Raw genomic sequence first — 26,284 nt, 5'->3', positions numbered from 1 at the left:
GGTCAGGCTTTAATTTAAACATCACTGAGAGGCCCTACTCTAGTTCCTGGGACTTACACTGATGGCCATCAATAGAATGGCATGGCCATGTACATTAGGCCAAGTTCATAACTGAATGGAGTCAGAAGGAATATCATCATCATTACATAGTTCAACCTAGATGTTACATAGTTTATTGATTCCACATACATGTCTTCATCTACTACAATAATATCTGATTGATTTAGGGAGCAAATGACTTGACCGAGTTCTTGCATTTTTGCATTTAAAAGGATAAAAAGTAAGAATGTACTTCCATAAGGCAATCATGTAAGTTAGAAATTAAGTATTGTTTGTGTTTAGTTCTTTTAAAAAGCTGTGTCTGCCCTACAAAAATGTATGGAACCATTTCTTAGAATATTTTATGAGACCGAATCAATTTAAGACATATAAATAACTGGGAATCAAGACCTTTGAAAGCCTGTTTTTATAACCACCTGTTTTTCTATTTGTCTTTTCAAACAATGTGAGATTTTGTTGGACATACTGTGTTAATTAGATGTAGAATTTTGTGATTTAGAAACGTAAATAGGCTTTCTGCAATGGTATAAATATCCAATAATAAATGTCTTGTTGTATGATAGTGTAACTTCAATTACAGATCAGAGAGATGAAAACATTTAAACTCTGAAAAGGTTGGCTGGTCTGTCACTTAGTGCCAGTACAGAGAGACCATGTTATTGGATAAATACTGTGTGTTGAAATCAGTTAGACCTTGTGTTGTTGACCCAGTGTTTGTATCTGTGCATCTCACATCAACCAAACTGTTGTGATACAGAAATATTTTGGTTTATAATTTAAGCAAAAAGATTCAGACATGGTGAACATCATCGTTATTTCATGAATGTCCTCATGAGATGAAAACATATTTTTAGACAATAAATAGAGTTTATTGTTTTTCTCTTTCTCTGCTTGATTAAGTTTTCAGAGAGAATCTTTGGCACAGAACTATAAGTAATGAATTTCAATATAGATAGGGGATGTGATCCCCATTCCTTCCACTATGTTCTAATTTTGTTTTAATAATAACCATAATTAAACTGTGTGCCAACTGCGAATGAATGAGATACTCAGTGAAAGCATCCGTGAAAGCTGTAAGTTTGTTACAAATCCACAATTAAAAGAGATAGGAACATTTCATGAATTTCTTTAGGAGGTAGTCAAGTGATCAAGCATTGCTTAATAAAGTAGGAAGCTGCCACATTGTACAATGATCCCATCCAAGAAGAAAGAGTTATCCGTGTCAATGTATGAACTCAACTGAATGTGCGAGCCTTCTGAAGGTGAATATAAATTTACAAGGGTTTATAGGGCAAGTGATACAAGGCTGAATTAGCTAATGTTACTGTTGTTGGTCATTAATTCATTCAGGCTTTATAAAATTTTCAGTTTTCTTCAGCACAGCTAGTGCTAGTTGGGTCATCGTATTGTTCCTCACATACTGGTATCCCCATTTTCTCTATTATGCCAACACAGATCAGAAACTGCACTGGCTGCAGGCATGAGCAAGTGTGGAATACTTGCCACTAGTTAATGGACAACTTTTACACAAGATGTGTCCTCACTTCTGGCAGAAGTTCTGCATGCCACACCCATATTGGCAGGCTTACTCAGAAGGTGTCAGGTCCCTCAGGACCAAGCAGTCCTCCCTTCCTTTGCTCCCATCAGATGCCACTTTGCCACCATCAGTCACACTTGTGTGATCTTCAGGCTCCCCATGACTACCTGACTCCTGAAGCTGTGCCTGCTTGCCAGTGTGGTCCATGCACCCAGAGGTCACACTGAGGGAGATCCCATTGTGTGAGCATTTGCATGTTAATGCAAAGATCATCAGCATGTCTGAGGGTAAAAAGACTGAAGATTTCTGCAGTAAATGGCAGTCTCACGTGTCCCAAGAACAGGAGTGCAAGAATAAAGTGGCCTGAGTGCAGACTGCTGTGAAGGCTAGGAAAGGGTTATAGTGTCACACAGACCTGGCTGTTAAAGAGATTGTGGTTTTCTGTGAGAGGTGCAAAGGATATGTGGAGAAGAATCACAAAAGTAATGGCTGGAAATGTGGTATGTTTTAAGAACAGATCCTGAAAATAAGCATCAGTGCATTTTGACCATGATTAAAATCCAGGAACAAGGGAGGGCTGTATTTCTGATGACATGGAATGTACGCAGAATGTCCTGGACTTGCTGGCCTAGGAGTACTTCTGGGTAAACAAGAACACAGCTTCAAAAGGGTGATCATCATGGGCTAAGGACATCATGGTCCTGTGGGTCTTTGTTGTGCTTCTCAGTTGAGCTTGCTATGTGATGAGGAGAGGCGCAGGACTTCAGAGATACAGTGCTGATATGAGAGAAAGTGAGCAGCCATAGCACCTGCCGTATCTTCTCTTATATTACAGACAGAAGTACATTTTGTCTGTCTCTAAATACAGTCACATCAGGCGGGTTTGGCTGCAGCTTCTTCAGAGGAGGTCATTGTAAGGAAAGTAGGCAACAGCAGTACAAAATATCATTCTCTCTGTAGTTCTGTGACTTCTTATCTCTTATAGTTGTTCCTCTACATTTAAAAATAGAAGCTTACCTGTTTCCCGGTTTGATTTCCTTTGATACCGTTTTGGTTTGGTTTGGTTTGGTTTTTTTATTGCTGGGGGTTGCGAGGAATGGCGGGGACAAACAGCCACAGCCCCACAACCCCCTCTACAGTGACTCTCCGAGGAAGGCTGGGGGTTTTTGATAGATAAGGGCTTCACGAAAGGGCAGAACAGACTGCTATCTCCTCTCACATACCCCTCACTGCCTGACATATTCCTTTTAACATTTTTCTTACCTTTAATGCCCTTTCCTGAAAACTTATTGCTTCCTTTGACTGGTTCCTCCAAGTTGTATCTTCTTTCCTGCCTATCTCCCTATATCCTACATGCTTCCTGCTCTGCCTAAACGTCAGAAGTCTGATGTAGCTCCAGTGCAGAGTAACTTTACTGAGGTTAGTGCAGTTATACAAATGTCATTATATTGAAAATAAAGTTGGGCTCTTGCTTTCTTAATTTACTAAACCTTCATTTCTTTAAATGATCTGTTGTTGTTAAGGACTTTTGTTTGGAATTTATTAGCTTATTTTGAGAGATTCCAAGCCTACAAACTTTTCTAAGTAAATCGGTATCTGGGAATGAAATTATTATGCTTCTAGACCAGCCACAGAGGAATCTTTCTCTGTTGACTATAGGGCTGCTTAAAATTGTGACCTAAACCAGATTTTTAAAGCGATACACCAGTTACATGAGATGGGATGAATCACGTTGATAATCCCTTCAGAGACTGGCCAATTTCTATTCTAGAAGTAGCTATGCTTTTTTATACACTACTGAAAGTCTGCTTCAATTTTTCATACTTCAGGGGTTAGTATCCTTTCAGTTTACTGTCTGATTTTATGTGTGTTCTGTTTCTACCTGTTGTTCTTGCTCCAGCGTTGTTCATTCACCTAAACAGTTTTCCAGTGCTTACTCTCTTGTATTTATAGACATACAGTACCTTTATAGGGACAAGTAAGTGCCTGTTCATTTTCTGCCTCAACCTCTACTTTGCCACACTAACCCAGCCAAGTTCTGTCAGTCACATTTGAATAGATAGGCTTTAAAGTCTTACCTCATCTTGGTGACCTTTCTTTTCTTCTGTCCTAATTTGAAAGAATCTTTCTTGAATGTGGGTGACCTGTGCAGTGTGCATATGAGATCTTACTGCTACCTTAAAATATTCTCCTTAATCCAGTGCTCCTAGGATCACAGTTGCCTTTTCTTGGCAGTTTTCCACCAGAGGCTGAGTGTGCTTGTATAGACTTGCCTGACTGGCTTAAATATTGCTGGTAGTGTAGCCACAGGCACACAGTGCTCATTAAAAACTGAAAAAGCTAACTCAAAATCCTAGGGAAATATTTAGTAGCTATCTCACGCTGCACTGCCTGCTGCCACAGTTACCAAGGCTGCATTACGTCAGCTAGCTGTAAACTGAGTAGCACAGGTATAAACGTCTGAAGTTGTCATTGTTACTGACACCAGTGGTAGTTCTTAACTATCACAACTCGTCTTTCACTACTAAATCATTAGTGATTTATTTCTTGTTCTCTTTCTCCTGTCAACCACATTCCAGGGCTGTAAAGCCTGTTTTGATTAGGGGGGGAAATATACATGCAGACCTTAACAGTATATACTTCTCTTACAGAAATTAATATGGTGTGAACAGTACTTCTTGGTTCACCTTAATTTTGAAAGTTTCTTCCCTAGGCAGAATCTCACTTTTATCATCCCCCCACTCCTGTTTTGATCTCCCTGTGTTTAGCACAGTCGAACAGATGCAGAAATAAGACAGCCAGCTACAGCCTACTATATCTTTTCTGAGTGGTTTAATACCTGTTAGGTTCTACCATGTGTTCCTTTTCTCATTTTTGAGGCGATAGCATCTTTTCAAGAACACATTTCCTATTTATCAGGAGTGGTGTCATCCCTTTCAACACAGAGAATCACCAGTAGAATTTGTTCACAGCTGGATGAATGCTATGGGAACGTGATAAATTTTAAGGCATAGTTTGTGATACAATCAGCTGTGTCTTTTCTGAAAGCTACATGTTCTGTTCCCCAGCATGCTGTCGCCAGCATTTGTTTGATCCCAGAGTGAGCCTGTTCAGAAATTTACAAATACGAGGAAAAACAAAGGAATTGTCTTCCAGCAGTTAGCTCTCTAAACTACCTTAGCAGAGAGCCAAATGGGTAGCACAGCACACATGATGGGAGCAACACAGGTGGAGGTGCAGAGTGGAACTGTTCCTCTCAGCAGCAGCTGTGAGCATAGCCAAACCATACTGAAGGAACACACCTGAAGTGTTGTAATCGCTGTGTGGATAGATCACAAGGTACGCATTCCTTACCTGAAAATGTTTGTCAAGAAACACAAATGTTTGGCAAGAAACTGTTCATATTTTCATATTCACAGATTGTTTCAAATAGTCTGCAGAACGTCCATTTAGCTACAAGATGTGAACAGTGCCGACCTTGGTTGGAGAGACTTGACCCTATTAACAACTTAACATCCACACCAAAAGAATCTCCCTTCATTATGAGAAAGAGTCTTCTTGCTCAATCTTCTCCCTTAAAAAGAATTTTCACTACAAATGCATACATTTTATTTTATGTTCGGTTCACTGGCATGAAGATAAAAATGTAATTCAATGAAAGCATTACGAAGAATATGTAAAAATGTTTTTATTGTAGTATAGATAGATGACTAGTGAATAGTTATGTCACTAAATTTCAAAACCTTATTACATAATCTGAAACTTCTCAAATCACAAGAATAGCAATCAAAGTTACAAAAAAAAAAAAAAAAGACTTTTTTTCCTTCTATTTAATCTGCTTTTTAGTGTAAAGCCAACACCTTTCACTCTGTTGTAAAAAGAATTTATTTTTTCTGCTATTGTAGACTATAAAACATAGACTACTGGTGCACAAAAAGTATTATGGATGCAGTTTGTACTGAAGGGGAATCAGATTTCCCTTGAAAAATAAGAATCCTAGACAATAAGCATTTAAAAGGAGCCACAACAACCTGTAGAGTATGTAGCTGATGCTTACAATTATTCTTTTTCTGCTGATGCATTCCTACGCTCTAGAGCACACCTCTCACCTTTAAAGCCGTCACACTCCAAACATTGCTTGCACTAAAGAGAGTCACTGTTTTGCCTCAAGCAAGGAACATAAGTGTTGCAAAACTGACTCCTCCTCTAATGGGGTGAGCATGTACAAGTACACAGAGTTGTATTTCTCCTAGAGCTGCCAGACTGAACATTTTGCAGTCAGAGCTGTAAAGCTTACAGGCTTTTTCTTTGTTTAGCTTTCTTCTGGGTCTTTCCCCCCCCCTTTCTTTCTGGATTTTTTTTTCTTTTAATATATGTGAAACTCGTTCAAACGCTGGATTTTCAAGTCCTTGTTCAGGAAGCATTCATGAACTGGCATGGGTCAACATACATTTCATTACCAGGCAAAAGTAAGTACTGCAGTTAAACCTGTGTTTACCTTACTGTAAAGGGTTTGGTGTTGTTGTATAAAGGACAGAGTAGACTGTAGTTCTATTAGCAGAAATTAAAAACTTAGCAAAAGGTAAAATCAGTTCAGCTTAATGTGGTGTGCTAAATATCATATGGCTTGCATTCTGAAAAATTAAAAAAGCATTTTTACTTGTGATTCAGTGGTCTCTCTTTTAAAATGCTGAAATAAGCTGGACACAGAAATGCCACTCCTTCTGTATTTTTTTTTTAAATGAGAGTTGGATTATGTTTATTATTTTAAAGCATTTCTAATGCACCTGGTAGTACTAATTTCATTATACTACTGCTTTTTATCATTTGTGTTCGCTAAATATACCTCATTTTTGTTATTCATTAATGAAAATATACTGGTTGAGGAAATAAACCTCCTGGAGCTCCCATAACTGCCGTCATATCTTCCACTGTCTTAATGTTCCCTAGCTGTTATTTTATACTTCCTGTGTTACCCTTTCCTACGCTTGCATATGCATTCACTAGTTATCAGATTCTGTTTTGTGTTATTATTTTCAGAATTCATTGGTATTGGCATAGACTGGCAGCCAAAGGCTGAAGGGAAATGGATCTCAGAGAGAAGGGAAAGAAAAGCTGGTTATTGAGCTGGCAAGGAGTAAAGAAAACAATGTGATCTGATCCAAAGAGCATCTTTTTAGCCCACTTTTTCATGCATTCAATTGAAACATTGTACTGTCATAATCTGTAACATTTTCACTATTCCAACAGTCACCTGGGAATTCACGAATACCTTGGAATGAATACAGTTTCCTTTGCTATGAGTTCCCTCTAGAGAGCGCAGCAGCCTGCAAGACAGCTTGTGTGGATTCTGTGTCCGTATTAACCAGTGTAAGATTTCTACTGCAGAAGTGCCGTGCTGCAGCTATCAGTCCTTTCTTCTTTTGAGAGTTGCTTTGCTATTACTGAGCTGCACTAGGCACTCCCCCAAGGCAGGCAGATGGATTGCCCAGGCAGTGAACAAGTTTAGCAACAAGTAATGCTTGAACATCTGCATAATGAAAGGAGCCATCTACCATTTTTGCAGCACGAGGCATCTATAGAAAGTCTGTGGCATTGAATGCACACCAGTCTGGTGTGACAAAGTACAGCCGAGTTAAAGCACAACGCAAGGATTATAACACAGATCCTCGCTGTGGCTTGGAGCATGGAGATCTTGAAGGAAAACAAAATCTAGAGAAATGTGGTTAGTGTAAAGGCAGCAAGGAGCAAAAACGGGTAGGTAAGCCTAGCATTTTTTTGTGTTATTAAAACTGAACTGGAAATCTGCCAGACTAAAATCTCATGTGAAAGATGTGATGCTTTGAAAAGGGACGGTTTTCCAGTAGACTGAGCTCAGTAGGATAGTTCAGGTTTCAGAGTTTTCATCTTTGTTTTTCAGAATGGCTTTAAAGTTAAGCTATTTCCATTGTATTATCATCTTTTTTCTGTTGCGCAGTGAAAATGTACTTTTTTTATGTGTTGAGCATTCATGGCCCCGGCTGAATTACCACCTGTAGCAAATGAAGCTCTGCTATCAGAAACAGAGTGCTCAGGAACAAAGGTGGCTTTTGAAAGCTCTGGCCTTCATTTAGAGATTGTGGAAGCTTGACTTCCACATGGTCCTTACTGCACCGAAGCAAATTGAGTTCAGCCACTTCGTTCAGCTGCATCAGGATTTGAGATGAAACCTCCGGTGTCCCAGGCATGTTTTGTTTCACCAGAATCAGACACAGGTTAATTGCAGACTCATAGAACACTAGAAATGCTTTTTTCCTACCACCTCTTGTTTTTGAAATTAATATTCTGGTACTTCCAGACACTGAAATTTACAAACTTTAAGTTGTTCTCTATATATTTATGTACTTGCATGTACATATCAATACCTTTTATCCCTCAGGCAGGATTTTTTAGAGTTTTGTCACAAACTCTTGCTATGCAATACCCTTCTTTCAAAGTTCTACTTCTCCCTGAAAACCTTAGTTTAAGGTTTAAACCACACTATAGTGGCTGCAGCGCCACTTTTGGTTCCCATTTATATCTTCAGTACAGCTGCCTTTCAGAGAGGTTGTAGGGTTGTTTCACAAGGTAAGATCAAATGGCAACTCAGCCTGTACCCTAAGGTTTTGGTTGTATTAATAAATTGGATTAATCTAATGCTCTAATAACTTCACTTATGAAGACTCTCATTGACCTTTTCCTGGCTGGTCTCCTGCAGTTTTGGGGGGATGCCTTAATTCCCTGGTTTGGTATCCACTCTTTTTGGTCTGTGATTGCTATCACATTTCTCCTCAGCCTGACTCTGAATTGGAAATCTCATGTCACATGAGTCTGTTCGTATTCAGGCTGCATGGGCAGCTAGGCTAAACTTAGTTCATTTCAGGCTGTTCTTAACCCTTTTAAAGAACCAGCCCATGTAATTTTAATATAATTTATTTATTGGTCAGCTGTAGCTTTCCCTAGTCTGCAATCCTCCCTCTCACTCTAAGTTATCATTGTGAAGCAATTTAATTAAACATTATTAAATCAAGGGTGCAGGGGTTATTATGAGCTAAATAATGAGAGAACTAAATAACTCTTGTCATTCCTATCTTTTTTATTGCCTGGCCTTACTGAAGAGGTCATGACCTTGCTCTGAGAGAATAGTATCCCACAGCTCTGGTAGATGCAGATTGGTTATGGTTCTATTTAGCATGACTTTCATCCTTCTAAAAACTTACTTGTTAATAAACTTTCATATCCAGTCGACTTTTTACAATCACTTTTTAGCCTTAAAACTTTCTCAGAAATTCCAATTGAGCCACTGATAATTCTGTTGGTGTAAAAACCTTTGCAAATAATCTAGTTGGATTTTTATTTAACTGATTTTTCACTTCATTGCCAATACTGAAAACTATTCTTAAAGAAACTGAAATTATCAGGTTTTCTTAGTTGTGTTTTGGCAAGTTGAAAAGACAAAACTTCAGGCTGAGCAAAGCATTCAGCTAATGCTATCAAATGTGAATGAAAAACATTTCATTTTAAAGCCTTTTTTTAGGAATAAAGGAATTAGGAAACTGTCATTAAAATTGTAAAGGTTTTCGTCGTAAAAATCTATGATGACTCATGTCAGTGTTTCAGAACACTGTTTAGGTTTTCTTTCTCTTCTGAAATATTTTATTAATATTATATTAAAATCATAACAGCTTATTTAAATTTTACAGCTCACTTTAGGTTTTGTCTCTGGATTAAAGTTCTAACCAAAAATTTCTCTCAGTCTAAATTAAACCTTTACTTTTTCTTTTCTAAGGTTTACTATTAATTTTGGTATGTTCTGGACTAGTACAGATTTTATTCTCGGAATCTTTTGACTACTTTTCCAACTGTTGCTTATCTGTTATGGAGAAGAAGGAATACCTTCTCATCACACAAGTACAAGGAGTTTATGAGACTTGCAGCTGTTGCATCCACCAGTCTTTCTCCCACTTTTTCAAATGCAAACACCAAAATGATCTAGTCATCTCATCTTACCTGGAACATTGCACCCTATTTATTTTTGGTTGAGAAATTACAAACTGTTCAGGTCCTTTAAAGTTCAGTCATATTGCATGGCAGTTTTCTACAGCTGATCAACAGAAGTTTTCTCAAGGAATAATTCAATTCATAGTGTTGAGCAATTAACTTCATATTCCCAGAAGAAGCCTGTGCTTGAAAGAATCCTGCACTGATAGTCATGTTTTCTGTATTTGCTGTATTCTTTTTGAATTTTCTCATGCAGTAAAAAGTTTCATATTTTAAGTTACAGGATAAACAGTGACCTTACAAAGGCTTTTTTTTTACCTATACTTCAAAATAAAGTATGTAGGTTGTTACAGCTGAAGATTCAGAAGAGTATGGATCAGAATTATTAACATGAGAAATTAGGAAGCACTGAACCATGAGGAAATTTATATCTCAAAGCACTTAGTCGCTTCTGCAGTCCAGGCTTCTTGTCTTATGGGTGTTGGGAGGGACAGAGAATTCTAGAAGTATTTGCAGTGTGTGACTATTTCAGAGTAGTACTTAGAAGCTTCTTGAATGTGTACGTTCATGCATCCACATATTGTACTTGTGGAGAATGTGTGAGATGCCTGAGAGGTGCTCTGGTGCCACTGGATGAAGTCTGCAAATTTTTCCTTGGGGCACCTTGAACCCAGACTACCCCATAACACAGGTGTCAGTGTAGATTCATGACGGCCGATAAAGATACAAGGAGTCAGTTACGTGCAGGAAAGATGTCTTCCTCGTTTTATTTTCTCATCTGCTTTTTTATACCCCTTGCTAGCAGCAAGCAGTATCCTTATTTTAGGTAAGCAAGCAACAGCGTTTTCATTGGCTAGGATCTATGGGCGATACATTTGGCAAAGCTCAAGGCCTTATTGCAGTTCCCACATCCTAGGCCTACCAACTTTTCAGCCTGCCTTTGTTTTCTCCATTAGGGCTGCGTACTGACTTCCTTATCATCAAGGACACACCCGAAACTTTTCCCAGTCGATATCTCCATCCTGGGAGCTAATAGACCCACTATTAACACCATCAATTCCCCCTTTCTGTAATTGTGTAAGAAATATTCCCTGTGTCGTCTTTTGCAGGGCCCTTTGCAAACACAATACATGGCAACATTACAAGCACAGCCACGAGTATTATCAAAACTAAGACCCCTGTCTTGAGTAAGGACAGTAACCAACCTGAAATGCCCCAATTAGACAACCAGCCTTCCAGGCCGAAAAACCCAGTTTCCCGTGTGATCTTCTTTGTTTGTTCCTGAAGTGTGGCAGTTTGTCTGTAGATGGATTCAGAGTGATCTGAGATATTTAAACAACATATACCTTCAAATTCCTGACAACCATGTCCATGTGCTAATAGCAAAAAATTGATGGTGTTAATAGTGGGTCTATTAGCTCCCAGGATGGAGATATCGACTGGGAAAAGTTTCGGGTGTGTCCTTGATGATAAGGAAGTCAGTACGCAGCCCTAATGGAGAAAACAAAGGCAGGCTGAAAAGTTGGTAGGCCTAGGATGTGGGAACTGCAATAAGGCCTTGAGCTTTGCCAAATGTATCGCCCATAGATCCTAGCCAATGAAAACGCTGTTGCTTGCTTACCTAAAATAAGGATACTGCTTGCTGCTAGCAAGGGGTATAAAAAAGCAGATGAGAAAATAAAACGAGGAAGACATCTTTCCTGCACGTAACTGACTCCTTGTATCTTTATCGGCCATCACGACTCTACACTGACACACAGGAACCATTATTCTCCTACCTGCTGCTTGTAATGGCAAAGTGCAGCCGTGGCTCTGCTTGATAAACTGTCCTTTACTACATATACCCCATACCTACCAGCACATCTGACCAACCAAGCAGAGGATTCTGCTTAGATGCCTTTTATGCTGGTCTAACAAAAGGCACCAAAAAGGAGCTAGGGAATCGTTTTACATTTTCTGGTGTTTTTTTCCTGCCCCAATCGAGGTTAGTGAATTAAAAATGTGAAAGAATGAGTGTTCAAAATTAACGTTAAAAAACCACTTTTCTGGAATGTCTCTGCTGTTCAGGATTGCATTTAGGTTGAGTCCTATTGCCTTTGTATATAGGTTAGATTATTGTTATGATCCCTCTAGCTTTACAGTTAATGATCTCTGAAAAGACGTCATTGAGCATATTTGTTAAATCTGATATAATTTTTTTTCCCTTGTCTTGAGAAATTTTCTAATCTTCTGAATTTCAAACCCCTTACACCCTGAGGTAACCTGAGTCTTTTGACATGGCCATTCTCTTAGCAAATTCATTCTTCCCTCAGGGCGAAGTCATTCCATATTAACAGTACTTCTAAGTTGTAACATTTCCACTTCTGGTGAGCATGTGATACATAACATTCCCTGTGAGCAAGTATGTACTGGTTCATAAAAGCAGTCAATAAACTTGGCACTAATAACTTCTGAAAGCTTTCAGACCTCTAACTGGATCAAGAACAATCAGGAGCAATTGTGATATAAAAATGGAAGTTTTAAAATTCAGGACAGAATAGTCTGATGAAGAGCACGTTTTGGATGCTGCTGTATGGTGTGACCCTTCTTCCTTGGACAGAACAGGAGATCGCCTTTGGAAAAGCAGAGATGACTTGTAGCCAAGTCTACATCTGCTCATAGCTTAATCCAAAAATTGGGTTGCTGCTGTTGCTGTTTCTTCAGCCCTAAACATTAGCTGGGAAATATGAGAGTTTAAGAAAGTCAATCCAAAAAGGATAAACTTTTCCTTCAAAAGATTCCTTTTGCTTAATCATGATGCAGAGAGAAAATAAAGAACAATACACCTCAGTGATTATAGAGCAAAGTCAACCTACCTTATGAAAGGTCAGTAGATCGTGATTTTGTGAATACAGAACAAAGATACCAAAAAATTAAAAGGTACATACTTTAAGTCAAGAATAAAAATCAGTTTAAAAAACATTAATAGATAAACTACTTATTTAGATGGAAGTGTTAAGTAAACTACCAGGCTTAAATAAACTACTAAATTACCAGGTTCAGTGATAAGGTCTGGGTATGTGAAGGTAAGATCCTCATGTAACCCCTTTGTTTTAAGTAACAAAATAAAGTATTTTTGTCTAGATAAGGTAATTGGGTATGATCATACCATTTCGTCTTAATATAAGGGAGATAAAAAATAGTTTGTTGGCTGTTTGTTACTCAAAGTATGTCTTCTAGTCTTCTCTTCAGGAGAAGCTCAGCCTCACATATCTTGTATCATCTCTGTACCCTAATCATCATCATCTATCTGCTTAGCCTGTGTAATGCCAAATTACCTCAAACTGCCTGTAATAGTTACTATTGTATGTAAAAATAGTATTCATATGTAAGTTCTCTCACTATTATATACTGCTTCCTACTTATTTTATGTCTAACACCTGTCTTCATTCCTTATTTGAGTGGTAGCAACCTAGATTTCTATTGATTTAGAAAGTTGAGGAGAGGATGAGAAAAGGCTACAACCGATGGAAATGTCATTAGTCTCAGTTGAAGAACAACTTTGGTACAAGATGGTTCAGGCTACATTCCTCCAACTTCTACTGGAAGACCTGACCCTCAAAAGTCTGATGACCACTGTCCCCAGAAGTCCTTCTCCCTTTCCCAACCATATGACCCGTTTAGCCCAGAAGTGCATCAGATCCCTCGGGCCTCAGAAGTCCTCCCTTTATCTGTGAAAGTCAGCGTTTAGTCATGGTCATGGCCAATACCCCATGTGATCTCAGAACCCCCTGTAACTGCCAGCAGCTGAAACCCTGCCTTTTTCGTTGCCACAGGGGTGTGTCAAAGGCCCTCATGCACACACACACACACACACACATGCACACGTGTTCGTGTGTGTTCACAAAAACACGTAAAAGTGTAGAACAGTTTAAATGTGTGTTTATACATAGTTACGCTTCTTTATAATACACAAAAATCATATTTATAAAATGTGTGTATAAAAGTGTTTAGTAAGATATAATAAAATTAGTTGAAAACGTAAGTAGAAAGAAAACAAAATAAAAGGAAAGTACAGTTGAATGGTATGGGAGTATGTCAGAGAGCGGGGAGGCCATGAAAAAATCTGAATATGCACTGGGCAAAGGGCTAAACCTATGAAGCTATCCAGGAGGCTGCCACCCAGCCCCAGGCCATTCAAAGAATAGACCAATGTGAATCTGTGAATCTGCCCAAGAGGCCCCCTTCACCTGCCTGCAAACCAGCCAGTTCACCTTATGGGGCTGTCCTTCAGCTTTGTCCTGTGCTAGAAAATATAGGTAATGTTGCTTACTAAAGTTGAAGACCAGAAGAAAAAAAATAACTTCACAAGAACATGTTTGTAGGGACACCTAGAGCCCAAAAGGTCTTCCTAAAAAGACCATCTGCATTGGAGAGAAGATGTTTGGGCTGGCATTATGAAGACAACAGTTTGTGTGAGGGGGTAGGAGGCAACTTTTGTCTACATCTCAGTGTCCTAACAGCTACTTGTAATACCATGACAGGAATTATGCTCCATGTATTCCCTTACCCTTATGTTGACATGGATCTTTTAGCACTTTCTGAAAACATGATTCTGGCTGGTTGCGTAAAAGACACAATTATTTTGTGAATTGTTTTTAATCTTGCTTAGAACCACAGGATAAAAAAAAATAAATCAAACCATTAAAAACACATCTTTGAAGGAAAAGAAATGGTGACAATGAGAGGCAGGTTACCATCACCCAAACGATAAATAAAGTTTTGTTGAACATGACAAATCAGTTGCCTAATGTTTGGTTTTTTGTGTGCGTGTAGTAGCAGCATGTTAACAAACTGCAGCATCTGTCAAAACATATTTACTATGCTCCTGAGGAAGTGGGATGCTTTGGGAATGTAAAGCCCCTTTCTGAAACAAGCAGTACTATTGATCTGAAGAGAAAACATGAGTGGCCTCATGTCATGTAAACCAGGACTTAGAATATAACATAAGGCTGTGAGAAGGTCCTTTAGAAGTAGCAGGTATTTGTGGCTTATTCTAAACACAGTAACAGTATTAGTCTCATTTTAGTGGTGGTGAACATACTATCCCAATGTGCCTGAACTGTGTGTCTGAAAGGCAGAATGAGTTTTGAAGTAGCTGAGGCTTTTAAACCATTTTTGCCACCTCAGTAATTACCAAGCAGAGAATGGATGCTTTTAAATCAGCCTTCACACAAGTTGTTAAATTAGAATAATTTTCACTTCTTTGTTACTAATAATGAAGTAGAGGCCTCTGTCACAGATTGCTTTAACAGGATGCTCGAAACTGAAACATGGGGATGTTTTACAGCAAGCAATTACCATTTGCTACATTAATGTGTTACTGGAGTTTATAATAAAGAACTGTAACCACAGCTTCTTCATTACAGAGAATGGGCGTGAAAACTCCAAGCTGTGCAAGGATTTGGAAAACCATGTCTGGCAATTGGTGAAAATTAGAATAAATATGCCTCCACTCAGAAAGGAAGACCATGATGATGTTTAGGACAAAAGAAATATTTGACAGTAGTTATGACTAGATGTTCCCAGGTACTAGTTGAAATTGTGAATGTTGTGGTTTAAGCCCAACTGGAAATAAGCACCATGCAGCTGCTCGCTCAACCTCTGCCTCTCTCCCCCCACCCTGGTGGAATGGGCATGAGAATCAAAGTAAAACTTGCAGGTTGAGATAAAAAAATTCAAGGAAAAAATTAATGAAGTTTAATAATCAAAAATAAAGTACAGTAATAATAGTAGATTATAATGATAATTAAAAGGGAAAAACAAGTGATGCACATTACAATTGCTCACCACCAGTTGACCAATGCCAGACTCCCCTTCCCTAACCCAGATCAGCCCCTCTGTTTATACATTGGGCATGATGTTCTGTAGTGTGGAATGTCCCCATTGGTCAGTTCAGGTCACCTGCCCCAGTTTAGTTTGCGAACTTCCTCACCTGCAGACCGTGAGACAAGAAAAAAAAGCTTAGGATAAACACGACTTAGCCAAAAACAAAACATCAGTGTGTTATCAACACCATTCTCATTCCAAATCCAAAATACAGCACTGTAAGAAATTAGAATAAGCTACTGAGAAGAAATTAACTCTACCCTAGCTGAAACCAGGACAATATCCACCCCCTTATTCCATACCATTTATGTCATGCCAATTTCCACACTTCCCAATATCCCATTACCTTCCCTAGGTGTCCTCAGGACAGTGAGAAAGGGTCAGCATACTGCTTAATAGACTACAGTCACCAAGGTATAAAGGGGACGTTTTATTCCAAGGAACTTTAAAGAACGTTAAAAAGTGAGCACTACTGAGGACAGTATATGCAAAATTGAGAAGTTTCTAGCAGTAAAAAGGCAAGTAAGGAAGAAACAGCTGTTTGTGAAGTGGTGGTGCTTGCTGAAGAAATTTAACAGCTGGATAAAAGCCTCTCAAGTCCATGATGTTTAGCAGCTGAAGCCAGAGTGGGAGAAAAAGAAGGATGGTAAACTGTGGTTTTTACATCATGCTCCCCAACAATGCTTACACCAGAATATCCCCACAAAACACCAATTTGAACTTTACCAAACAGCTATTCAAAGCCCCTGGAAGCTGTCAGGCCAGTGGGAGATGGGGTTTGCAGAAATACAATACCCAGGCAGCTGGAATAATATTAATAATGCTGCTGGGTAAGACGTGGCATTATTCTTTGTGACAAGTCCATTATTCATCCATATGCATATTGCTGGAATGTATAAACATTTACTAGTTCCAACAACAGAGCTTTAACTGTTGACCAACCATAGACCTGGTCTTCAGTCCTGTAATTAGGGAACAAAGCTTAAAATGGATGAAAATCCTTGTACTCTTTGTTCAGCTGGGAACCTAGCGAGTTTTTCTTAAACTTCTCCTGGGGTAGCCAGTGATGGTTTCCTTTTTAATTGACATGCCTGGAAGGTTTTTATCCCAATCTACCTCTACACAAAACCTTGTTGAGTACCAGCTGGTTTGAGATTTATAGGTCCCATTATCATGCTGGGTTCTGGCACATGGTAATAGCAGTGAGCTCATTGCAGCAACGTAGTACAAACTGCTTTATGTGCCAGTAAAACAACCTCACGTAGAAAGAGACAGCACTGAAATAAACACAAATGAAAGCAAGCATTTCTTATTTTGCAGTGGAAAGGAGACTCTGAAGTTTTATCTGTTGACCTGAAAGGTTCTGATGTTTTAAGGAAACACACCATCGTGTAGTAAAGAATAAGTAGTAAAGGGTAGTAGAAGAATTAAAAGGACCCCTCCTTGTCCATGAATTATTAAAGAGCCCAGGTGGAGTAGAAGCTGTATTCCACAGCCTCTTTTCAAAAGCTATAACATTTTTCTAAAAGAGTTTGGAGATTATTAAGCCACATGTTAAAAGCATGGCTGAAAACATGGCCGAAGATGCAATCAGATATGTCTCTCAGGCAGTTGTGGCCCAGTTGCAAACACTGGCAAAGCAGGAGATCTCTGGGGTGGTTAAGAGACACATCACAGCCCTGAAGGGCCGTCCTTCCCCAAACCCTTGAAAGGAAAAGGATGGGTGATGCCAGTCTGCATTTCAGCTGCAAAAAGTAAAACAATAACAAACGCTACTGAAACATAGAAAACCCCAAGAAATTCAGAGGAAGGTGGCCCTTTCTACCGCTAGAAAAGGAAATATATTTTAACAAGGCTGCTTTTTGTTCACGGCTGCTCAGAATAGTGTACCAAACCCGTACTAGATTTATTTGAAGTGGCCCCAGTGCAAACAGGCATCACAAAGAGCTTGTTCAGTGAGATGCCATTACTGTCAGCTGTAACATGGACTTTTCCCTGGACTTGAATGGGAAAGACTGTGTAGGTCTGAACAACCGTGCCGGATCTTTGCTGAAAAAAACTGTTGAAGAGTGAGCCTGATGAATTACTTGTTGGCTGCTTTCAGCCAGCTGGATGATAACTTAGGAGAGATCCTGTGTTTGTAAGCCCAGTCTGCTATGTAAGGTATAGGTGATTTGGAAGTTGCCTTCAGGGGTTCATCTTTTGTCCTAACAGGAGGCATGTTTACTGCTGCATCATGTTCAGGGGAAGCATTCACATTAGAGAAGCCTTTTGGTAAGTGTCATCCCTTGCCCTAGTCACACTGGACAATTTGGTTTTGTTTCAGAAATTTCATTGCAGCTGTCATTTATCCAATGGACGTAGTCTTTTGGGGAAAATCCATTGTGAATTTCTCCTAGTGCCCCTACACATGTTAATGTAAAGTTAAATTTTTGTTCTGATTTTCCATTTTAATAGGCAGTGTTGTCTGTATCTTGCAGCACAGCACAAAGTCCAAAGACAGACCAGGTAATACTGTGCAGCAGTCTGGTTGGGATTTCATCTGCCTTGTTAACTGGTAGTTGTATGACTGTATGTTCTACCTTTTCTTTTTTTATTTTCTATTGGTATTTAAACTTTATTTTTGGTACCTCTTATTAAGTAATCTTTTATATGTAAACTTTTGCAACTATAAATTCATTATTATAAACTGTATGCATTTATAAATATACCCACCTCACTGTATCTATATTTAGAGATATTTACAATGCTTGTATATGACATATATCAAGAATATATGAGAAGCTCTTGAGAAGCTTGAAAAAGGTTGTGGGGTTTATACCATTAACAAAATGGCATCCCCATGCAGGGAAGAGGGAGGATATCCTGCTCTTGCTGTGCTTTGGGGTTGACCAAGGTATGGCCTCACCTGCCAGACAGTCCCAGGAAGTGCTGATATCACCTGGGTTACAGCTGGGTTACAATGATGGCCTCGCAAGGACATGATGATGACCTAGTTGTGGGGATAAGCCAATCACTGGAAAATGGGTGTGGTTCTGAGGCAGAGGATCATGTCACCCTGAGGTGACCTGCAGCAGGCACCTGCCCTGTTCTGCCTCATGTGAAGCTGTCCTGACCCAGAATCTAAAATAGGACAGTGGAAAAGGGAGGCAAGATCTTCTCTTTAGACAAGAGAAGACCCAGTCAGCAGTTTCGATAGCCTGTTTGCAATTAGTATCTTCTGTGCAGATTTTTAACAGATTTTTTCTTTTTTTTTAGCTGTAGCCTCTGTGTGTTGATCACTTGTTTATAAACTGCTGTAAGATACTGAAGTAAATATATGGGAGAGCATGGAGATAAGCAGCAGCAATACAGGTTCCCACTGAAAAGAAATATTCTCCAAGTGCTCCAGTTTTCTCCTAAAAAGGTAATAAGCCTCAAAGATAGAAGAGCAGCACTGATGTCATACATCTGCACTGTGGTCAGGCTTTCAATACAATTTCATGAAATTTTTGTAAATTAACTAGAAACCCATAGTCTGTATGAAACTACTGTGCAGGATGCCCCAGTCCTTGGAAAACCATTTACAACTGGTTATCAGTGAGGCACTGTCAGAGCAAAAGGGCAGATTGAAACCAGCTACCCAACTCCTTGGTGTGGCAGCTAATCTGAATATCATTAGTGACATGGATAACGCTATACCACATGTTTACTAGACAACAGTGAAAGGAGAGGGACTTCAGTTTACTGGAGAAGAGGAAGAAAAAGAAGTCATATTTATAGGTCATGTATTGTTTCTGATAAATAAAGAGTTGCTCAGTAGAAACAAGACCAAGGTGCTCCTCTTAAACACAGATACATAATTGCACAAATACAAGATTGAGGTAACAAGGATTCAAGAAGGTATTTGGTATAAGTAAGGGGTTCAGTGCTACACAAGAGGAACAGGAGCCAATACTGTCATCCTGGTGTGTGAAAAGTAAATACCGTGCCAGGATTTACAAGTAGGAGTATGGTTTGAGTTGTGCAAAGTGGTTTTCTTATTCCCTTCAATATTTTCAAGACCTCAACTAAAGTGCTTTGTCTTTCTGAGGCACAGTGCTTCACAAAAGATAGGCAGAGTCCACAGAAGAGCAAGAAGAAGATTTAGAGGTCTGGAGATTGTGTCTTGTGAAAAAATGAATCAAGACTGACACATCTAAATAGGAGAAGACAAGGGTGATATATCTGAAGTGCTCAAAGTAGTGCCTCAGCTCTGCAGAGAGATGGGAGCAGTCTGTTGTTTTGTTGCTTTTAGGCTGCAAAACTACTTGGATTAAGTTGCAGCAAGGAAGATACAGGTTAGATAATAAGAACATTTTATTATTAAAGATACTAAAACAGTAGCTTAAATTGCCTAAGGAGGTTTCACAATTCCCCTAATTGGAGATTTTTAAGAACAGTTTAAGCAAATCTTAGGAATGAAATTGGCATTGTTAATCCCTCCTTGGGGCTCTTAAATTGTCATCTAAATGACATCCTGAAACCTGTTTTAGTCTATAATTTATTGAGAAGCTTTTATGCATGCAACTATTAGGTTTCACATTCTTTGAAAAGGGAGATATATCTCTGATGTTTGTACAGTGCACACCAAAGCAATACAAGGCTACAGACTCTGGTCATCATAGAATGACTTGTAATTAGCATGTTGTGTTGGAATGTAACTGTAAAACTGTGAGTCCCTGTGCAATCAGTGATGTGGTGAGTTGATCTTGCCGGGTTGCCAGGTGCCCACATAAACTGCTTTGTCACTACCCTCCTGAGCTGGACAAGAGAGAGAAAATAACAGAAGGCTCGTGGGTTGAGATAAGGACAGGGAGAGATCACTCACAATTACCATCAGGGGCAGTTTGGGTGAATTAATTTATTGCCTGTTAATACAAGACTAAAATGAAAAATAAGAACAAATCTACAAAAAAAATTCTCCCTATCCCTTTCTGCTTCACAGGCTCAACTTCACTCTCAATTTCTCTATGTCTTTCCCCCAGGCAATACTGGGGGACAAGGAGTGGGGGTTGTGGTCAATTCATCACACATTTACTGTTTTCTCCTCATGCTCTTCCCCTGCTCCAATGAAGGGTCCTTCCTACAAAAGGTAGGCCTTCTCCAATATGAGTCCTTCCCAAAGGCTATAGTTCTTCATGAACTGCTCCAGTGTGGGTCCCTTCCACAGGATGCAGTCCTTCAGGAACAGGCTGATCCAGTGTGGGTCCCTCTGATGGGGTCACAATCCTGCCAGCAAACCTGCTCCAGTGGGCTCCTCTCTCCGCAGTTCCAAAAGCCCTGCCAGGAGCCTGCTCTGTGACTGGCTTCTCACAGGTTCACAGCCTCCTTTAGGCATCCACCTTCTCTATAGTGGGGTCCTGCATGGGCTGCGGGTGGGTCTCTGATCCCCCGTGGATCTCCATGGATTGCAGGGGCACAGCTGCCTCACCATGGTCTTGCAGGGGAATCTCTGCCCCAATACCTGGAACACCTCCTCCTTCTCCATCACTGACCTTGGTGCCTGCAGAGCTGTTCTTCTCACACATTCTCACTCCTCTTTCTGGCTGAAGGTGCTGAGGTTTTTTGTACCCCCTTCATAAATACATTATCCCAGAGGTGCTGCCACCATTGGGGGTGGGTTCAACTGCAGCCAGCAGTGGGTCTATCTTGGAGCCATCTGGCATTGGCTTTGTTGGACATGGGGAAGGCTTCTGGCAGCTGCTCACAGAGTAGCCCCTCTACTGCCAAACCCCTACCATGCAAACTCAATACAACCACGTTTCAGAATTACCTGGCATCATTAAAATTATCTTGGCTAATTTGAACTTTATTGGGAACTGTGGCAGTGACTTACAGGTGAAAATCAGTATGATCTGTACTAGAAATCAGCCATGATAACCTCTAATTTATCACTTTAATATGTTTTTGTCACTGTAGTCACAAACAAAATTTAAGTCAAGAATTATTGTTATCCATATCATGTTTGTGGGGCCTTTAGTGTTTGTTTACTCCCGGGGCACTGAAGAAGAGGTACTCAGATTAACTGGTTAGTGATGCTGTATCCCGCTGAACTTAGGGGGTTCATAATGTCCAATCTGTTGTGAAATCTATTCATTAAAATTAATTTTTTTAGGTACTCCTTTAGAGTCTAACTAATAAGAATGTATTAATAGGATAGCCTTTGTGTGCCACTGCCTGATTTATTGGCAGCTGTAGTCTAGAAGAAATTACAACAAGGCTAACAAATGCTTTATGCCAAAGAACTACAAAGCAAAAACTTTGCAAACCAGAGCAGTTTAGAGCAGACACTTCAGGCAGCAGATGGAAGTGGGAAGCTATTTACAGTACACAGTGATGTTACACAACAGTTTTTGGAAGAAAATGTGGAAAAGAGTCTCTCATTAACTAAAACTGTAAAGGGAATTGTCTACATTACACAATGCTAAAAAGCAGAAAATATTAGCCCCTGTGGAGGGTTACATTAATGCAGTAATACTAATTTAAATGCTTAAACTAACTGTCTCAGAACCAGTTTGATAATATGTGAATGGCACTGATACTGACAAGTAGACAGACCTGAAACAGTTTGTATTTCAGACACAAGAAATCTGAATATGATTTCACAGCAACATTGTAAGCCAGGAGTGACACTGATGAGGTAAAGAGGCACTTTATGGTTTAAAGCAAATGAGTTTTAAGAGACTCAGCTCTTTCGAAAGACACAGCCCTGGAAGCAGGGCAGCACCTGGCCCCATAAAGAGCCTGAAGGGATAGTACAGCTATTGAATAGGATGTTTTAATATCTGGTTTTACAAACAAATTCTGAATTCAGTTGCAAGTTATTTTTGTTTAAAAATTGCATAGTAACTTATTTAAATGATTTTATAATTCTTTTAAGATTAAACTCTTTCTAATACAGTAGTTGAGATGCTAGGACATTCATTCTCATAGATTTTTAGAGAATCAGCTCCAGGTACTTACTTTCATCTTGAGTAGAGCCTATATTTGTAATAATATATGTTACAGTTGATTTTCCCCACTAGAGTAAAAGTACTATGATACCAATTTTTTTCCAATTTGAAAGAAATCTGAATGGCTACTATGGAATCATTTCACTTCACATTGCCAAGTAGTTAACTGGTGTCAATATTAAATATTTATGAAAAATAAAATAGTTTCATTTCTTCTGTCAGCAATTCCATTCTTCATAAATAATACAGTGTTAACTGTAGTAGAGATCCTGGCTGTCTAGCATTGCAGATTAATGTCTTTCTGCCAGACTACGTCTTGCATTTTGCTCCCTGGTTCAATTAATATTTGATAAATCCTCAAGAAGTTCAAACAGGCTGAGATACAAAAGTTGAGACTTGTCCATAACTCAGTAGTAATGGCATTGGTCGGGGTTTGAGAGATTATCTGAGGGTCCCTGGACTTTTTAAGTGCCATTCCTGACCTAACCATGCCTACTTTTGATGGAGGCCTTGAGGGTGGGGGGCGGTCCTGTGAAGAGAGATAAAGAATGGATGTACACAATTAGCTGTGTCTGACTTCATTTCTGCTGGTACATTCTGTGATAGGCATAGAGTGGTGTCAGGAGGAAAATTTCTCTAATTTAGAGAGGGAGGTTGTTTTCCTGCTGTATTGTAGAAAATTGACTCTAATGGACTCTTTAAATCTCAAGAAGAACTAGATTCCTACGTAAGGTTGTTGGGAATGAGATAAGCTAGTGATGAGGCCTAGAAATGGATTAAAAGCATTGAGTATTATGAAAGTAGGACAAGCACTGTTGTGAATGTTTGGGAGGAACAGAGGAGGAGATACGAAAAGGGATTTTTTAAAATTACATTCAAGTGGGATTTAGCAATTGCTACAAAAGAGCAGTCCAGAAAGCCTGGGACATAGAAATGGACGTGGCTGAGAGATTTTATGCCTGCTAGAAACTGGGTAGTCTAACTGGGTAGTCTTGGAGTATGGAAGCTACAAGGATTTCTACAAGCTACCAGAAGGATTTCTGAAGGTTGGTAGTTCATAGTGAGGGGTGTTTTCATTTTTCGTGTCGTGGAAAGAAGGGACAGTATGAAAGTATTGTGTCAGGGCAATACAGCATTTTTGAAGGCAATGGAGAAACGTAGCTGGATTGTGCTCAAAGAAACAGGGACAGGACATTCCAGGGCACCTCACATTCAAGTGTTCATATATAATGAAGAAGATAAAATAAGGCATCATCAGAACAAGATGGACTTTCTTATAAAAAGGTGGAGACAACTATTTCACCAATGCCAGAGCTCTCTAGTTGAGGCAAAGAAAACTTGCATTCAGGTTCTTGATCTGTATCAAGGAGCAGGAGGTCTTGAGCCTGTATTTTCTGTAATCTACTGTTATTCTGTTTGAATATTTGGGAAAATGTGCTTTCTTGAACAGAACAAACTTGTAAACATCTTTGTTTTCCTTCTCCTTCAAAACTGAATCTATCAAAGAGCAAAGAAATTGCTGCTTCAAGCTGCAGCCCTGCCAAAGAGTGTCGCTTCTCTACATCTGTTAACATCTGTTCCTCCTGTGTCAGAACTCAGGTTTCTGCTGTATCCCAAAATCCAACCCTGAATGCTCCAGTGCCAAAGTCTTGAAACATTGTCCTTTGCAGTATACAAACTGACAGGTCAGTGTGCAGCAAAATACACTATTCACTGTCATAAAATCACAGATTCAGTTAGGTTGGAACAGACCTCTGAGATCATCAAATCCAACCTATGGCCAAACACCACCTTGTCAACCAGACCATGGCACCAAGTGCCACATCCACTGTTTCCATAAACACCTCCAGGGACAGTAACTCCACCACCTCCCTGGGCAGCCCATTCCAGTGTCTATTCACTCCTTCTGTAAAGAAATTTTTCCAAATGTTCAACCTAAACGTCCTCTGGTGCAGCTTAAGACTATGTCCTCTCATCCTGTCACTGGCTGCCTGGGAGAAGAGGCTGACCCCCACCTGGCTACAGCCTCCTTTCAGGTAATTGTAGAGAGTGATAAGGTCATCCCTGAGCCTCCTCTTCTCCAGGCTAAAGAATCCCATCTTTCTCAGCCACTTGTCATAGAACTTGTGCTGCAGACCCTTCAACAGCTTCATTGCCCTTCTCTGTCACTGCTGAGCAGATTCTGAAAACAAAGGAGTGATGAACATCTCGTTGCTCTTTTCTTATTCCTGAAAAAATTAATTAACAAGTTCAGACCAGAACTTGGGAATGTTCCAGAAGGAGAAGAAAAACAACTTTTTTCCTCCATTTTGCTGTTCCTGCAGTGCAGGGTCAGCTAAGCAGCAGGACCCTCAGCTGAATTACCGGCTAATGCCAGAAACCAGGAATATAGGAGGAAAGAATTAGTCCGGAGTTTAGGCACTGATCTCACATGAAAGGATCGTCTGTCTCCTTTCAACTGAAAACTATGATTTCTTATGGGTGCAAGAGGTGGTGTTGATTCAGTGTCAGTGACTGTATGGGAGATTTCAGATACGGTATGATCACAAGTATAATGACTTTGTGATAAGTGACTTCAACGCACCCACCACTTTCTTTATTGGCGTCTGGTCTGATATTTGATGCGAAGTAAGAAAGAGTATTTACCTTGAATAGGTTCCAGCTAAAGACTATTTTCGCTATACATTACTTTTAATAGCGAAAGAAATTACACCCTTAAGCTTTTATTTCCTATCCCTGTCCTCCCATTCACTATCACTGTGTCGTGCCAACACAGCTGCTTTTTTCGGCAGTAGTATAAGCTGAGTCACTGAGATGACTTAGGCTTTAATAAAAATTGTAGTTTGTTTTTTAGTGCAAACCATTTCCATGATTGTCTCACAGACCCATAAGCAGCTGTATCCACCCAAATGAATTAGTAGGGAACTGCAGTATGGAAGGAGAGTAAGTTTAGTTAGGAGAGTTTCCTGAGATAGCCATATTGGTGTATTGTCAGTGTGTTGTTGAATTACACCCCTAGCATTTGGAAGAGAGGTAATGTAAGCTGCCCTCCTTGTATAAGTGCTGTCTGCATTGAGGACTGTGACCTCGTTAGCTGGGAAGCTGCTGCCTTTGTTGTGACTGCTGATAATGAATGGTGCTTAACACAAACTTGGAATTTTTGTTTTCTCTATACGAGAAATCACAACTTTATATGTACTACACGTGCAAAGACAGGTATATACAGTCTAGAGTATGGGCTAGAATCTGCCAATAGGAGAAAATTTTTGCTGGATCTGTAGGACTTCGTCCCCCCACATACCCCCATTGCCATTTTTTCCACCTGATCTTAAAACTTTCTTTTTCTGACTATGGGGAGACCAGTAGCCACAGCTTAAGAATCTACATCATGTTCACAGATTTTTTACTTCTCAGACTTTGATCATGCTATCCCATTGCATGGGGATCCTACTGCTACTTGAGAAAAGTTGCTGTTTGTTTATTTAGCTAATTTTAATCTTCTCAGGAAAATCTCTTTTTGATTCCCACAAATAACAACTAACTATTTCAAGCTCATAGAGAAGTGTGTGGCTGTTTTCTGTAATTCTGGAGGCAAATAGTTGAGCGAAAGGTCACCCAGGCTTAGAAACTCTTCAGTTGTGTGATGGACCTTTTTTTACAAATCTTGCCTAGTAACTCCATGGAAGTCTGGTTATGTTATCATGGTTGTACTGGGAATTGTAGTGTGAACTGTCTTCATTCAAACAGGCTTGAGGAATCTTATTGCAGGTAATAACCAATACTCGTGAGTACCTCAAAAATGTGTTTACTGTATTTCCTCTCTTGT

The 26,284-nt window shown here is 39.5% G+C and overlaps 1 protein-coding gene across 8 annotated transcripts in view; it reads left to right on the top strand.

Annotated features, from left to right (window-relative positions):
- Positions 1-26,284, top strand: part of PRLR (prolactin receptor) — a 156,126-nt gene that overhangs the window by 58,305 nt on the left and 71,537 nt on the right. For 2 of the 8 annotated variants that reach the window (XM_039390789.1, XM_039390783.1), the window contains exon 1: positions 5,778-6,066. The exons of 2 other annotated variants lie outside the window; for them this stretch is intronic. The gene's annotated coding sequence lies outside the window, so the exon portion shown is untranslated. Of the gene's footprint in view, positions 1-5,777; positions 6,067-6,891; positions 7,355-17,698; positions 17,759-18,742; positions 18,891-26,284 lie in introns of those variants that run through there. 4 more of the 8 variants (XM_039390780.1, XM_039390784.1, XM_039390785.1 and 1 more) reach the window with 4 other exon arrangements.

Source organism: Pipra filicauda, unplaced genomic scaffold (genome assembly GCF_003945595.2).
Source record: "Pipra filicauda isolate LSUMZ 115617 unplaced genomic scaffold, ASM394559v2 scaffold86_size2582843_pilon, whole genome shotgun sequence".
Taxonomy (NCBI): Eukaryota; Metazoa; Chordata; class Aves; order Passeriformes; family Pipridae; genus Pipra; species Pipra filicauda.
Note: the sequence above shows the minus strand (reverse complement) of the source record. Positions and strands in the feature narration are given on the sequence as shown.